The following is a 17461-nucleotide window of genomic DNA, read 5'->3' as shown; positions in this document are numbered from 1 at the left end:
ATTTACGATAGACAGTCAGTATTTTGATCATAACATCCTCATGCGATATAAAAAATGAGTGATTAAAATTGATTTGTAAACCAGATTCATAGGGGAATCTACCATGGAAACAGGTTTTAAAAATATGGCCATTTACGCCTCCAAAAACGGATTGTCCGAACTATGTTCCTGAGTTGCCTGCTAGACACCCAGTCAATGTTTTGGTTCTAAATTTTTTTGTTTTAAATCCAAATTAAGTGATTCAAATTGGGTTGGAAATTATACATCAAGGTATACGTAGGATAGAATCAGGTTTTAAAAATATTCTCATTTAAGCCTCCAAAACATGATTGTCCCAACTGTGTTTTCAGAAGTTTCATCAAGCCCAGAAGCCAAAAATATGATATTCAAGCATTTTTTCCAATTTGGTGATAAAAATGAAAACGAGTGTTTGTAGAACTATTATTTCCATTATAATTCATCTACATAGACAAATTCATTAAAACATTTATCACCGATTTTGATTTCCACAGCCTGTTGCAACAAAAAAAACCAGTTTTACATTAAAACAAAATGTATTTATTTATGTCTTTTTTTCTTTTTCTTTTTTATTGTTTTCCACAATAACCTATTTTGATTTGAAAAATGAATATGATTATGTATAATATTACTTTGAATAGAACCATTTTCAAAATAAGGCTTGATGTGTGCACATACCCAAATTTGAAAAATGCATATTGATGAATATTAGGGTATGAGAAGCCAACTTCCCTTGAAAAGATGGTGTCAAAAATTGTTGAAGTATTGAGTGATGCTGCAAACAAATGATGGAGTGAAACCAATCTTCAATATATCCTTTACTTTCTTGATTTCCCATAGCCATCATACTATGAATTTCTTGAGCTTTTAAAATGACTTGTTGATGCATACTAAAAGAAACCTCATTTTCCTCCATAACTTTTACATTTGAAACATTCTGAATCTCATTATAAGTTTTTTTCAAATGGCACATGTGAGATAGAATGGGTGGGAAGGGTAGAATGGGTGGGGAGGGTGGGTAAATTTTGCAGTTAAACATTGTAAGTATGCTATACTGGTTTATTATGGTGAGGGTGTGGAATGAGTTGAGCAGGAAATTATGCATGGAATGGAGCATTTTGATGATATAGATGATTGGGTTGAGTGTATGATTTTGATATACAAGCAGGATGTTGTGGAAGATCTAGTGAAGAATATGGAGAATGTGTTTGTGCTATAAGATGAGGGAGAGTAGTCATGCAATCATAAGGTGAACCATGCCAAATTTGTAGACAAGATTTGTGGGGGTTATATTAAGATTGACATGGCTGTCCTAACACATTAGTATTCGATAATGGATTATGCAAGTAAGAGAATGGAAAAGAAGTGTTTTGAACGATACATGTAGGCCATGATTTCCATGGTTTTTACCTTGTTGCAGCTTCCTCGTCTCTTTGAAATGATACTTCCATACTAGATAAAGAAGAACAAATACCTATGGGATGCTCCTTTCGTTAATGAGGGCAAAACACTTTATCAAATTCCTGATTTTTCTCAACCTGTGAAACATCCAATTGTGAATTTAGAGAGCTAATAAAATCAATTTTAAAATGTTCAACTAAATCATTGATTTCAGCTCTTATGTCTCTTGTTCTTGTAGCTGATTTAGAAAAGAAAGAACAAAATTTTGTAGAATTCTTGCCAGCCTTGGAAATTCCTCTTGAATACCTTATGTAGAATTCACAAACATCATCATATGACAACTGAAAAACATCACCTTTTCCTATCAGATTTAAGAGTTCTAAAAATTCATCTTTGATTCCTTTGAGTAGGAGTGTTTTTAAGATCTCTTTTTCCAAATGCTTATATTTTGATTTTTGAAGGTTGTAATGAAATCGATCTACATAGTCCTCCAAGCTTTTATCCTTCCCTTGTATCATATTGAAAATAACTTCATTAGCCTTTCAATAGTCTTGGTACTTCTTCAAGAATATGTTCTTCATGTCCTCCCATGTTTGGATGTAATTTCCACCTAGGCTCATGAACCATCGGAGAGCTGCTCCTTTTAGAGTAAGAGGAAACACTTTCAACCTTTGATCATTAGTACAATAATCATATCCTCTACAAAGTATTTCGAACTCAAATAAGAATTATTTGGATCTTCATTTTCAAGCCATGAAAATTTGGTAGAGAAGATGGGGGGATTACATGCATTTGTGTCACTCCTCCTAGATCTTTGATAAGGAATTCAAAAGTAGAAATGTGAGCCATTTCTTACCATAATAGAAGATGTTCTTAATGTGTTCCTTCAAAGATCCTTCCTCAAATGTTCCTATCAATTGGTTAGTGAAATGGGTGGTGCTTACATCACCACTAAAGTGAAATCATGAGATTTGTTTTTCAAAATTGCTAATTTTTTTTAGTCATTCACACAGAAATTCAAACATCTATTTATACCCTAAGTTCCTTAACAATTCCACTAGAAAGCAGGCGGGGGAGAAGGGCTTCAACATGCTCCATATGCAGGTTCTTACCTTCCGTTTTTAATACCCAATTCTTTTTTAACAGGCACTCATCAGATGCACACTACTCTTTAAAAATGGCTACACTCTCCCTGGAAACGACGCCAAAATGTTGAGCGATAAAAGGTGTCTTTTTAACTCCTAATTATCTTCACACTAATTGTCAACCCAGGGATGATTTTCTATTTGAAGATTGTACTCAGTCTGAGGCGGCTATTTACTCAAGAGTAAAGTTTTTCAGTATAGTGCTTAAAATGCAAAAGTAAATGAATATTGGAAACAAAATCTAATTGGAATGGCAAGAAACTCAAATGCTTTGCAACTAAATCATTTACTCAAATAATCATCATTCGAGGACTCAGTAATGATAACTCTCCCCCGTAAACTGATACAACTGAAAATCAATCATAGGCAAGATCTCCAATCTGAGAAATTAGACAACGGTAGTTAGTGTCCTTTACAGTTGTTGATCTTTCAATCCACACTAAAGAAAATAACTGGAAATGGCAATTTAATTGGAAATGATCACTAAAACACACTTGTTGGAATAACATTTAAAAGGCGAAATCCAATCCTTGCAGAAAAGAAAAACAACTAAATATATTGAAAAACTGAACAACAAAGCTAATTAAATAAAAATACACAGCAACTGCAAATGTAACTGAATCAGTAATCTTAATCTAGTAGCATGAACATTAATCGTAGGTATTAAAGCAATGTCAATCGCAGTTATAATTGAACAATAACTTAATTAAACAACAATTGCAATTATAATGAGCAGCAACTAAATGAACCATAGTCTTAATTAGACAGCGTAGTATTAGATCAGAATTAATAACAGGGCATTTCAAGTTATAATTAATAATTTTGTCACTAATGCAATCCAATTATGATTTCAATATAAAGAGAAATTCTGCGAAATGTTCATAAACAAAATATTACTGAATAAAACAAATTAAAGAAATGAAAAGGAAATCAAACCATCACACGGCTGGAATTATAAAGATATAATACAGAGTAGCAGTTTAATCCACCAGAGGCTGGATCCTTAGCCGCTAGCAGATGCTACTGGGCTACTTCAGGAGATCTAAGGGACTGCAACTATTTTTATGTATTAATCATTGCATAAACATTACAATAGTTTCATTCTCTGCTTCAGCAATGAGAGTCAACAATAAGAGTTACAATTTCTCAATAGTAATTCTCCCATTCCTTCTATCCTACCCTTTTTATCTCTAATCTAACAATCTATCTAATTCTCTTTCTAATCATCCATCATGAATCGTGAATCCATAATTTTGCATCCTGAAACCCCTTCTCTGATCTCTGATTTCATTTAAATAGAGAGAGAGTAGAGAGAAGTTACAACAGAGATGATTACAACATGATTTCTATTAAAAAATTGGATTATTCTCAACAAATTGATAAGCAAGGTCATATCTAGAATATCTCTCCATCAATCATTCAACAAGAGCAGGTCAAATTTGGCATTGCAATTGAGATAATTTGGAAAACAGCCACACAACGAATATGAGAAAAACGTCTTTAGAGAACCTTCCATTTCTCTTAGAACAGACTGAATTTGGTAAAACTGCTCATAGAAAAACTAATTTGGTTCATTCTAAACAAAACCCATGTTTCGGATTTGCCATATTCTTCTTCATTTTCCCAAAACATTCAATACACAATCATCACTTCTTATTCCAGCGAATTTCTAAGTTGGCACATTTAATGATCAAATCTTCAATCTGGAAATTATATTGGAGGATAAAAATTGTGAGTAATGTTACAACCAATTTATTAATAAACCATCATTGGTAAAATCATGCATAATCATCAATTTATAAAAAATAAAGGAGAGTAAATAATATTTATTCATTAGAGCATAAATAATCATAAAATGGAATTATATGATAAACCATGATAAATGACATGATAAAGAAGAGTAGAAATAGGTGGAATAGGAGTTAAAATGTGATAATAATAATGACATATTAATGGCCCAGCACCTTGAACATGCAAAACAACCAATTCAAAGAAGCATAGCAATATATGGACAAAGTATCATATAGAAATCAACTTCATCTCCTATTGAAAGATGGTTAATTATACATTGAAACAATTATTCATATGTAAACCATAACAATAACATCATATGCATAAAGAAGATTAATTTCGGTAGCAAGAAAAATGTTTATTTATTGCAGATAACTAAAACAAAGAAAGGAAGGATATCACCTGAATCTTCTTCTTGTTGGCTCTAAGAGGAACCATCCTCCAAGTCCGTCCAATCCCAAGTCTTCAAAAGGCTCCTTCCATGACTCACACAAGGATATCTCAACTAGTGAAATGACATCAAAAATCAAGCAAACAAGGGTTTCCTGTAGTGGGGGAAGTGCTGGAAGCATAGGGCTCTTCAGACTTGATCAGGGATAATCTCAGCAGAGTAATTCTCTCTCTTCTCTCCTCCTTAAGGCCTTCCCATTGAAGCCTTTTTATACTTCTCCCAAAGTAGTTTTTTAGTTGGAAATTCATTGGGAACAGTTGGGGCCAGGGCACTAATAAGTAATCAACAGGTAAAACCCGTGATCTCCAACCAATATGAAGGATATTTATTTATTTTTAAGTGTTTTAAGACATATACACAGGTTTGGTATACATTGACCCGCGTACATGTGTTTAGCTCAGGGCAATGTTGCGTACAGGGAATAAAACACCATTTTTAAAGTATTTGCACTAGGTCTGGAAGAAGGGGTTGCCCTAGGCCATAAATGCAGCATCAAAAATATCAAGGGTGAGATTTGGAGCTATAAAAGACCATCCTCTTATAGACAAGGAATCATCATTCTGGCTCTCCATATTTTTCTGGTCTCATCTCCTTTGTGACCAAGGATGAGACTATTTCATCAAACTACAAGGTAGTTGCATTGCTACCTATTGCAATAACAAGACTATCCCATGAATCTAGTAGATAACATACAAAACTAATGCACTTATCTTCATATGAAATTTTGATATCAACAAACGATAACTGACTTACCACAATATTAAATGCATTCACATGCTCTGTCACTGAGTCTCCATCTTTCATCCTCAGGTTATACAACTTTTTCAGTACGAATAGTTTATTCACTAGAGACTTAGATTAGTATAAAGTCCCTAACTTGTCCCACAAAGCCTTCGTTGTAGCTTCCCATGATACATTTAACAATACTGAATTTGAGACATACAATCATATTGTTCTCATTTCCTTCCGATCCAACTTCTTCCATTCTTCATCAGACAATCCCATTGGTTTAGTACCCGTATCTACCATGATCCATTGATCTTTATCGACCAACAGATCCTGCATCTTGAGTTTCCAAAACTCAAAACTTTGACCATTAAATTTCTCGATCTCTATCTTTCCACTGCTCACCATCTTCTTTCACCAGCAGAATCGATCCCGCAGATCTCCCACTGAACAGGGTCTACCGTAGGCCCGAGCAAAACCCCTCGGCAAAAAAGGCATCCCCTTGTAGCCAAAAAAACTCTGATATCAAATGTAGCTTTTAACCCTGTACAGAAATTACCTGCATACGAATTCTAAAACACAGAAAATAAACAATGCGAGAGCATAACACATAAAACACATATACACAAAGATTTTCCCTTGGATCCCAAAATCAGGAGTACCAGTTTGATTTTTCATTATGTTCCTTTCAATGTTACAATACATATTTATACATGTCAAAACATCCAATACCATGGACCGAAAACCTGTTAGAAAATTATATATTACGGAGCAATGGAACACATAAAATATTGCAGAAATATAAACACAGAAAACGCACAAAACAAGAGAGACACAGATATGCGTGGTTCACCCAGTTTGGGCTACGTCCACCCCGAACAGCCAGTCCTTCCTTTTTATTATCCATCAAAATGAAGAGACACAACCTACAGCAAATCCGCTGTAATATCCTCTATTTTCTCTCACAGTCTCACCTCTTTGTTTCTCACTCACAGAATACACATCTATCACACAGCCTCAAATACAATACCCTCATACAAAGAGAGGGGGTTGCCTTCTAGGGCAAAAAACCCTAAACTAAACATAAGTTCTACCGTCAGATCATCTGCCTAATGAACGGCTTAGATTGACTAGAAATTACTATACTTTTACAAGGCAATTTTACAGCTGTTTTTAGCTTCGGGGGCGTTGCCCCCGAAACCCCCCGCCAGGGGGGGGCTCCCAAAGGTCGCAGCCGCCCCCCCTGGACCCCCCCTGCAGGGAACATTTTACGGGCGGCGTTGTCGCCCCCATTTCGAGCTGGGGTCCTATGTGGCGATACCTTTGAGTATAGAAGATAATCAGGCTCCACGCCCAACAATCTCCCACTTGGAGACTGATTGTAGCAACTTCACCGCTGCTCCATTTGCTGGACAATGATTCCTCTTTGGACCTGGCTGTTTCTCATCTTCATCGTCATCCTTGAAGACCAACTGAAACTGAGCATATTCTCAGTTTCTCCCTGGTTACAAATTTTGTTAGCATATCTGCAGGATTCTGGCTAGTGTGTATCTTTTCCAGCTTCAACTCTCCATCTTCCAACACTGATCGTATGAAATGATACTTGAGCTGTATGTTTTTAGTCCTGGAATGAAATGCTGAGTTCTTTGCAAGATGAATGGCAGTTTGGCTATCAATGTATAACGTTTACATATCATGCTCCTTACCCAATTCACCCATAAACCTTTGTAACCAAATCATTTCTTTACTAGCCTCTGTAGCAGCAACATACTCTGCTTCTGTTGTTGAAAGTGCAACAACGCTTTAGATTTTTGAAACCCAACTGACAGCTATTCCTCCAACAGTAAATACATATCCTGTAGTGCTCCTCCTGTTATCTCTATCACCTGCCATATCTGCATCAACATATCCTTGTAGGGAGATGTTTGAACCACCAAAGCATAATGCTTGATTTGTGGTACCTTTCAAATATCTAAGAATCCATTTCACTGCCATCCAATGTTCCTTTCCTGGATTGTTCATGTACCTGCTTACAACTCCCACTGCATGTGCAATATCAGGCCTTGTGCAGACCATTGCATACATTAAGCTTCCAACTGCTGATGCATATGGAACTTTAGACATATAATCCATGTCTTCTTGGGTCTTTGGGCACATTTCCTTGCTAAGTTTGAAATGGCTAGCAAAAGGTGTACTAACTGGTTTTGCATTGTGCATGTTAAATCTTTTCAACACCTTTTGTATGTACCCATTCTGAGACAATGTTAATTTACGATTTTTCCTGTCTCTAGTTATTCTCATACCAAGGATTTGTTTTGCAGCTCCCAAATCCTTCATTGCAAATGAATTTGCCAATTTTCTTTTGAGCACATTTATTTCCTGCATGTTAGATCCTGCAACAAGCATGTCATCTACATACAATAACAATATAATATAGCTGCCATCATTTTGCTTTTTCAAATAAACACAATGATCAGAGTGACATCTAGTATAACCTTGTTCAGACATAAACTTGTCAAATTTTAGATACCACTGCCTTGGAGCCTGTTTTAAGCCATACAAGCTCTTCTTCAACCTGCACACTAGTTTCTCCTTCCCTTTCACCTCATATCCTTGTGGCTGCTGCATATATATCTCTTCCTCCAAATCCCCATGGAGAAAGGTTGTCTTTACATCTAACTGCTCAAGATGCAAATCTTCAGCTGCTACAAGACTTAAAATAGTTCTGATTGAAGTCATTTTAACAACAGGAGAAAATATTTCATCAAAATCAATACCTTGCTTCTGTGCAAACCCCTTCACCACAAGTCTAGCTTTATACCTCTGTTTTCCTCCATCTTCTTCCTTCAGCCTGTAAACCCATTTATTCTTCAATGTCGTTTTTCCTACAGGCAACCTGACTAAATTCCAAGTCTGGTTATGCATTAAGGAGTCCATCTCTTCTTCCATGGCTACCTCCCACTTCTTCCTGCTTTCAACCTGCATTGCTTCTTCATAACATTCGGGTTCACTGGAATCAGTCGGCAATAAATAATATAATGAAGGAGAGTATCGTTCAGGTGGTCTACTTATCCTGGTAGATCTTCTAACACCACTTTCAGGTGTTTCGGTGCATGTTGTTGTTGTGGTGGTTGCTGTTGTTGTGGTTGTTGATTATTATTATTTTCAGGCACCTTTACTTTTTCAGTGATTTCATCAAAAACTGCGTATTCCTTGTTTTCCTTTTCCTGTTTCTTTTCCTGCAACTGATTCTTATACAAGACCTTTTCATTGAATATTACATCTCTGCTCCTAATGATTTTGTGATTTTCGTAATCATATAAGCGATAACCAAAATCATTAACACAATATCCAATAAAGGTACATTTCTCTGACTTTGCCTCAAGCTTTGTTCTATTTTCTTTATCAATATGGACAAAGGCCTCACAACCAAAAGGCTTTAAAATAGAGTAGTTTACCTTTTTACTTGTCCATGCTTCCTCTGGAACACCACCATCCAAGGAACTTGAAGGCCCTCTGTTTATTAGATAAACAACAGTATCTACTGCATCTGTCCAAAACTGTAAAGGCAATCCTGCATGCAATCTCATGCACCTTGCACGCTCCATGATTGTTCTGTTCATCCTTTCTGACACACCATTTTCTTGTGGTGTTCTTGGAACTGTCTTCTCTCTGCGAATTCCATGCTCTGAACAGTACCTATCAAACTCTTTGCTGCAATATTCACCTCCATTGTCTGATCTAAGACACTTCAATTTCTTTCCTGTCTCAATCTCAACCAAAGCTTTCCATTTCTTGAAAGTATCAAATACATCAGATTTATTCTTAATACAATAAATCCATGTTTTTCTAGTTGCATCATCAATAAAAGTAACATAATAACGAGAGCCACCAAGAGATGATACCTGAGCAGGTCCCCATACATCTGTATGCACAAGCTCTAATTTTTCATTCTTCTTTTCTTTCCCAACTCTGAGAAATATGACTCTCTTCTGTTTTCCATAAATGCAATTCTCACAGAAGTCCAAATCAACATTCTTCAAACCCGGCAACAAATTCCTTGAGTGAAGAATCTTCATCCCCTTTTCACTCATGTGTCCGAGCCTATGATGCCATAATGTTGCATCTGTTCCTTTGGAAGTTAAAGCATTAACAGAGTTAGAAATACCATTGCATAAATACAATGTACCAACCTTTTCGCCTTTTGCTATTACCAGGGCTCCTTTGGTGACCTTCCAAGCTTTATCTGTGAAAGTTGTCACACAACCTTCACCGCCTAACTACCCTGTTGAAATCAGATTTTTCTTTAGATCTGGAACATGCCTTACCTCCTTTAATAGCCATTGGTTTCCATTCTGCTGTTTTACAAGAACCTTACCCATTCCAATGATTTTACAAGGTTTATCATCACCCAGACGAACTTGTCCAAAATCTCCTTGAACATAGTCATGAAAGTATTTCTTATCAGGTGTGGCATGGAATGAAGCCCCTGAATCTACCACCCAGGAATCAGTAATATTTTCAAAAGAAAGAATCAAAGCATCTTGTAACACCTCACCTGTCACATTTGCTTCATGATTGTTTTCTTGTTGTTCATCTCCTTCTTTTCCCTTCCGAGATCTACAGTCTTTCTTTAGGTGTCCTTTCTTTCCACATTTCCAGCACACTATCCCCGATCTGGACTTGGATCTGCCTTTCCTTGATTTACTGCGATATCCTGAGCTCTTTCCTCTTTCCATTTTTCTTCCTCTAGACTCTGCACTCAAAGCATTTCCCGATGTCTCACCGGAGCTTTTCCGTCGCATTTCCTCGCTAAGGATAGCACCGACAACATCATCAAACTTTAAAGTACTAGATCCAGAAACGGAGTTACTAATGGCCATTACCAAACCATTCCAACTTTCTGGTAATGAGCACAAGAATAACAGAGCTCTAACTTCATCATCAAAGTTTACCCCTACAGAACTTAACTGACTTGTAACTGTATTAAAATCATTTAAATGGTTTGCAACAGATCCACCTTCCGACATATTCATATTAAATAACCGTTTCATAAGAAATACCTTGTTTGAGGCCGAGGGTTTTTCATATAGTTTCGACAACGTCTGCATCAAACCCTCTGTCGTGGTTTCCTTCGAAATATTGAAGGCGACTGACGTAGCAAGGCACAACCGTATTGTTCCGAGTGCCTTTCTATCGAGAAGGTTCCATTCTTCGTCTTTCATACCGGTCGGCATCTTTGTTTTTCCGCCCAATGGTAGGTATAGATCTTTCTGATACAGATAATCTTCCATCTGCATCTTCCACAGCGAGAAGTTTTGGCCGTTAAATTTCTCGACCCTAAACTTACCATCTTCCGCCATTGCTCCCACTCGAACAAGGAACCCTTCTTTCCTACGAGTTTATCAGCCAAATAGACCTTCAGCTCTGATACCAGTTGTTAGAAAATTATATATTACGGAGCAATGGAACACATAAAATATTGCAGAAATATAAACACAGAAAACGCACAAATCAAGAGAGACACAGATATACGTGGTTCACCCAGTTTGGGCTACGTCCACCCCGAACAGCCAGTCCTTCCTTTTTATTATCCAGCAAAATGAAGAGACACAACCTACAGCAAATCCGCTGTAATATCCTCTTTTTTCTCTCACAGTCTCACCTCTCTGTTTCTCACTCACAGAATACACATCTATCACACAGCCTCAAATACAATACCCTCATACAAAGAGAGGGGGTTGCCTTCTAGGGCAAAAAACCCTAAACTAAACATAAGTTCTACCGTCAGATCATCCGCCTAATGAATGGCCCAGATTGACTAGAAATTACTATACTTTTACAAGGCAATTTTACAGCTGTTTTTAGCTTCGGGGGCGCTGCCCCCGAAACCGCCCGCCAGGGGGGGGCTCCCAAAGGTCGCAGCCGCCCCCCTTGGACCCCCCCTGCAGCGAACATTTTATGGGCGGCGTTGCCGCCCCCATTTTGAGCTGGGGTCCTATGTGGCGATACCTTTGAGTATAGAAGATAATCAGGCTCCACACCCAACAAAACCATCGCGTCCAACACCATGGACCGAAAACCATCGCATCCGAAACCATGTGCGAAAATCATGCACAAAAGCATAGGTAGGTCTGCCTAACCTAACATAGGGTCCAAAACCAAAATTTCCCATGGCGTTGCCCTTGAACCCATAGAGTGGGGTTGCCTGAACCGCTCAAACACTGTGTGACTCCCCTTGCTATGCAATTGGCACAACGAAGGGGGGGCTCTGCCCCTTTGTAACCCCCTGGTTAACTATGTGGGCTATTCATGGAAAGAATATAACACAACCCAAAAAATACATTATTGGGAAGTTTGTCAGAATTAGAATTTGTCAAAGTCCTGCAGCTCAAGACAACCAAAGAAATATGGGACAAAATCATTCAGAGCTATGAAGGATACTCTCAAGTAAAATGTGCTAAGCTTCAAACTCTCAGAATTCAGTATTAAACTCTTAAGATGCATAGTGATGAGAGTGTTTCCTATTACCTTTTACATATAGATGAGATTGTTAATTTTATGAAGAGTCTGGGTGAAGAGATAGAGGAAGAAATTTTGAGATCTTGATCTTCTAAATTTCAGTCAAAAGTTTCTACCATAGAAGCAAAATAGGATCTTCAAAATATTACTGTGACTCAACTCAATGTAATCCTAACTTCCTTTGAAATGAGAAAAGGAGGTCCATCAGGTACAAGAGAAGCTACTTTGAATGTGTCAGCAAAGGGAAAATAAAAGGAAGAGCACTTTGAATCAGAACACATTTCAGAAGAAGAAGATGAGGTAAATTTTGTCAAGGGCTTCAACGAGGTTCTAGAAGATTCAGAGGTAAGCTACCTTTCAAATTCTTTGCTTGTGGTAGAGTTGGCCCAAATGTCCTCATAAATATAAATATGAAAAAGGAAAAGAATATGCAAAAGGAAATAGAAAATGGGTTGTGAATAGAAGGAGTGATGAAGATGAAACTGACAAAGATTATAGACTACTCATGGCTTATGAAAATCATGATTTCTTGGATGTGTTAGAAGAGGAAGATTTTCTTGAAGAAATTACTAAACTCAAAATATGTTTAGAAGAAAAGAATATGATCATCAATACATTGAATCACCAACTCATTGAAAGAGAAAAACACAATGAAAATCTAGAATGTGAAATTGTGGGTTTAAGAAAAGAACTTGAGAAGACAAGATCTCTTAACCTTATATTTTCTAAAGGATCTGAAACTTTAAATGAAATCATCAAAGTTCAACATTCTCCTTTGATAAATGAAGTTATTGGATATACTGAAGAATCATCTCAATCACAGAGGTCGTCAGCCTCCACTAGAAGCTATCTTGATGCAGCAAAGACTAGTGAATAGTGTGTCAATCATCAGCAAAGGCCTAAAATTACTCATTACGTAAATCATATCCAATTTACTCCAACAATGAATATCAGTAGAAGCTTCAACCAACAGGTAAACAATGCTAAAAGATTCTATGATTGTAGAAACTTCTTTAATGGGCAATGTTTTTCATGTCATAACTTTGGGCATACGATTGCTCAATGTGTTGTTTACAAAACCATCATGACTAGAGAAGCACGAAATGAAAAGAGTGTAACACGAATCAAGAAAAGTTCCTATAATAATTTTTCTCCTCCTAAAAATGAAGTAGAATGTTTTATTTGTAACAACTTTGGCCATGAAGAATCTGAATGCAGGAGAAATTTCGTCCATTACTTCAAAAGGAGCAAAGATCATTAAATGCCAAGATATGGATAAAGAAGGAATATCAATCAAAAATATATGGCATAGCTTTGTATTCAAAAGGACAAGAAAGTTAGTGGTACATTGACAACGGATGCTCCAAACACATGACAAGTGATAAAGAGAAACTTCATTCATATAATGCTTTAGAAAAAGAAAATAATGCCTCATTCGAAAATGACACTCCAGCTGTCATTAAAAGTAAAGGTTCTGTCTTCTTGAAAGAAAAGGTTAAATATGGAAATGTCATGTATGTAGATGGTTTAAAGCATAACTTGTTGAGTGTCAGTCAAATGTGTGATCAAGGAAATGAAGTTGTGTTTCGATCAAATAGATGTGTGGTTCGTGAGCTTGATACAGGAAAGATCATGATCAAAGGAAAAAGAACCCCAAACAACTTATGCATACTCAAAGGAGGACAACAACAATGTTATCTAAGCAAAACTGATGAAAACTGGCTATGGCATAGAGGATTGGGACATCTAAGCTTTTCTCAAATAAGAAAAGCATGCAGGCTCAAGGTAGTTCGTGATCTTCCAGATATCAACATCCCAGAAAATACCACATGAAAACCATGTCAAGTCGATAATAAAACCAGAGTTCAGTTCAACAAAAAATAAGGATTAGTAGGTAAGCCTCTTGAACTCATACATACTAATTTATGTGGACCAACAAGGAAAAGGTCACCTCATGGAGAAGAATACTTTATTTTATTTATTGATGATTTTTCAAGGATGTGTTGGATAGGTCTACTAAATCATAAAGATGAAGAATTTGAAAAGTTTAAAGCGTTCAAAGCTTTTGTTGAAAATGAATCAAATTGAAAGATAAAATGTCACAGATTTGATCGAGGGGGAGAATTCATATTAGATGAATTCTTTGACTTCTCTGAAAAACATGGAATAAAGAGGCAATTCTTCATCGCAAGAACTCAACAAAATGGTGTGGTGGAAAGAATGAAAATAACAATTCAACAAATGGCTCAAGCAGTGCTTGATGAATCTAGAACACCTGCAACCCTCTGGGGTGAAGTTGCATTTGCTGTTGTGGCTATTCTCAACATAGAAAATGTTCGGATAAATAAAAATCAAACTCCATATGAACTTTGTTATGGTAAGCCTCCTACTATAAAACACTTTAGAGTGTTTGGAAGTAAATGTTTCATCAAAAGGACTAATGAAAAACTTGATAAGTTCTAACCCAAAGTAGACGAAGGAATTATTCTTGATTATTCATCCAAAAGTAAAGGATACAAATGTTATAATAAAGACTTCAGAAACTTGTTGAAAGCATTCATGTTTTAATTGATGAAGCATGAAGAAATCCGGAACAAATGAAATCAACAAAGGAATATGACAGTGAGCAAGTTGGGAAACGCTTTCCCGCATATAATCAAAATGATATAGAAGAAGAAACCAATGAAGCACCAAAAGAAGATACAACAGAGAGGGAAAAGACTCCATCAAGGTATGTTGAGAAGAATCATCCAGAATCTCAAATTCTATGAGAAAAGGAGGATGTAGTATAGACAAGAAGAACTCTTACAAGGACCTCAAGCTATCAAGCATTACTATCCCCTCCACTGAACCTCAGAATGTAAATGAAACCTACAAAGATGAATGTTGGGTCAAGGCCATGGATGAAAAACTTTACCAAATTGAAAAGAATGATACTTGGGAGTTAGTTCCTAGACCTCATGATAAAAATGTTATAGGAACAAAATGGATATTTAAGAACAAACTAAATGAAAATGGAGAAGTTATTATCAACAATGCTAGACTTGTTTGTAAAGGGTATGCCAACAAGAAGGTATATATTTTGAGTAAACCTTTGCACCTGTTGCGAGACTTGAAGACATAAGGATGTTTCTTGCTGCTTCTAGTTTTCGAAAATTAAAAGTATATCAAATGGATGTAAAATTAGCCTTCCATAATGGAGACTTAGAAGAAGAAGTTTATATTGAATAGCTAGAAGGATTCATTCTTGTAAATGATGCAAAACTCATATTCAAGCTTAAAAAGGCTCTCTATGGTTTGAAATAGGATCCAAGGGCTTGGTATTACTGCCATGACAAATATCTACAACAATTAGGTTTCACAAAAGGTTCTGCAAATAGCAATTTATACACAAAGGTTGAAAATGATAAACTCCTAATTATTGTTGTTTAGGTTGATGATATGATCTTTGGTAGCAATGGAGAATCCATGAGTCAGAATTTTACTTCAGTAATGCAGCAAGAATTTGAAATTTCCTTACTTGGAAAACTTACTTATTTTCTTGGTCTACAAGTACAACGAACAAAAGATGTTATTTTTGTTTCACAAACAAAATATATCAAGTAGATCTTGAAGAAGTACAAAATGGAATATTGTAAACCAGTATGTACTCCAATGGTAATAGGATGCAGTCTCAGTTCTAATGATGAATCACCAGCAGTAAAGCAACCAACTTACAGATCTATGATTGGAAGTTTGCTTTATCTAATAGGTACCAAACCTGATATCATGCATGCAGTAGGAATTTTTGGAAGGTTCCAAGAAAATCCAAAGGAATCACATCTCCAGGCAGTCAAAATAATTTTCAAATATCTTCAAGGAACTTAGGACTTTTGACAATGGTATCCTAAAGATACAGACCTTACTCTTCATGGATATACAAATGTAGATTAGGTAGGAAATGTTGATGATCAAAAGAGCACTAGTGGAGGTGCATTCTATATGGGTTCTCGGTTAGTTTCATGGTTCGGCAATAAACAAAGTTTGATTGCCTTATCTACAGATGAAGCAGAATATGTGGTTGTTGCATCTTGCTACACAAAACTAATTTGGATGATGTGTTTGGCATGGGATCCCTCGCAGCAGGTTTTGGGGATCAAAGCCCAAATTTTGGTTAAAGATGGTGTAGAACTCCACGAAGTATGGGCGCAGAGCATGAAGGGTACAATTGAGTCATATGATTGTCCACCCTAAAATATTGTAATTTAATGTAAAGTTGTGTCAGCCTACCCATGGTCTGTGGACCATGGGATTGTATAAATAGAGGAGGCTCTAAGTGTAAAGACAGAGTAGAAAAATTTAGTAGAGAATAGATAGAATAACAAAGGCATGGTAAGAGCATAGAGTGAAAGTTGAAGTGTACTGGGTCATAGTAGTAGGAAGAGGCCCTACAACTGAATGCGCAAAGGCCTAGTAGAGTTCGCAGTTGAGTGCATGGACCCCTGCAGCTGAGTGCACAGGGCAGAGTCAGGTCTGTAGTTGCAATTGAAAGATAATAAAGAGAAGTTTATTTTGTGCATCTATTTTGGAATCTTTATGTTGATGTTATTCATTACTTTTACTCTGTTTATTTACTGCGCACACTTGATGAATACTCATATGAATTATTATATGTGAATTTAATCTAAGTAATCAGCTAATGGAAACTAATTAAGGAAGACTTGGTTAAATAATATGGGTCGCGCTGTGGCTAGAACTGCACGAAGACATTATCACAGGGCGCAGGGTACCGTAGGTACACGTAGTGCAGTAAGTGAAAAGGTTGGACCACGTATCAATCACCTCATATCAGACATCCCTAGGGTGCCAAAACCTTGTTCTAGCACCCTCCCATACTACTTCAGTTGAGACCTCAGTCCGCGCTCTATATACTGTTGCTGAAAGGTCAGTAGTATTGGGATTTTCTTGGCTAAATCATTTCCGAACCTGGGTCAAGCCCCACTAAGCCAAAAAATGGTTCCGTTACTGGGACCAGGATCTACATAATGGATGTCTGATGTCATGCCACTGGACCCAACAAAGAAGGAAATTGAAGAGTGGTTGGACAAGAAGATTCATGAGTTTGTGACACAGGAAAACAGAACTCCACAAGTATCTGAGAAAAAGTGGTTGGAGCACTACATGTATACGGAAATCCATGAGATTTTCTTTGCATCCTTTCCTTTTGAGCTGTATGAGTGGATCGCGAAGCTAGCAGATAGCCAACGAAGGTGTAGGCTCGACAAACCAATAGTGTGGACTCCGGAACTAGATAAGATAGCATAAGATAGCATGAGTTGTGGACCACTAGCTCGACCGAATAATAGGAGGATTTATCACTGATTTCACGGTGGACACGACTGTTAGTTACAGTGAGGTAGAGTGATGT

This window comes from Pinus tabuliformis, chromosome J (assembly GCF_031772625.1).
Source record: "Pinus tabuliformis cultivar Carrire ecotype Pingquan chromosome J, CPIR1, whole genome shotgun sequence".
Lineage (NCBI taxonomy): Eukaryota > Viridiplantae > Streptophyta > Pinopsida > Pinales > Pinaceae > Pinus > Pinus tabuliformis.
The sequence above is the reverse complement of the archived record's forward strand: the minus strand, read 5'-3'. Positions refer to the sequence as shown.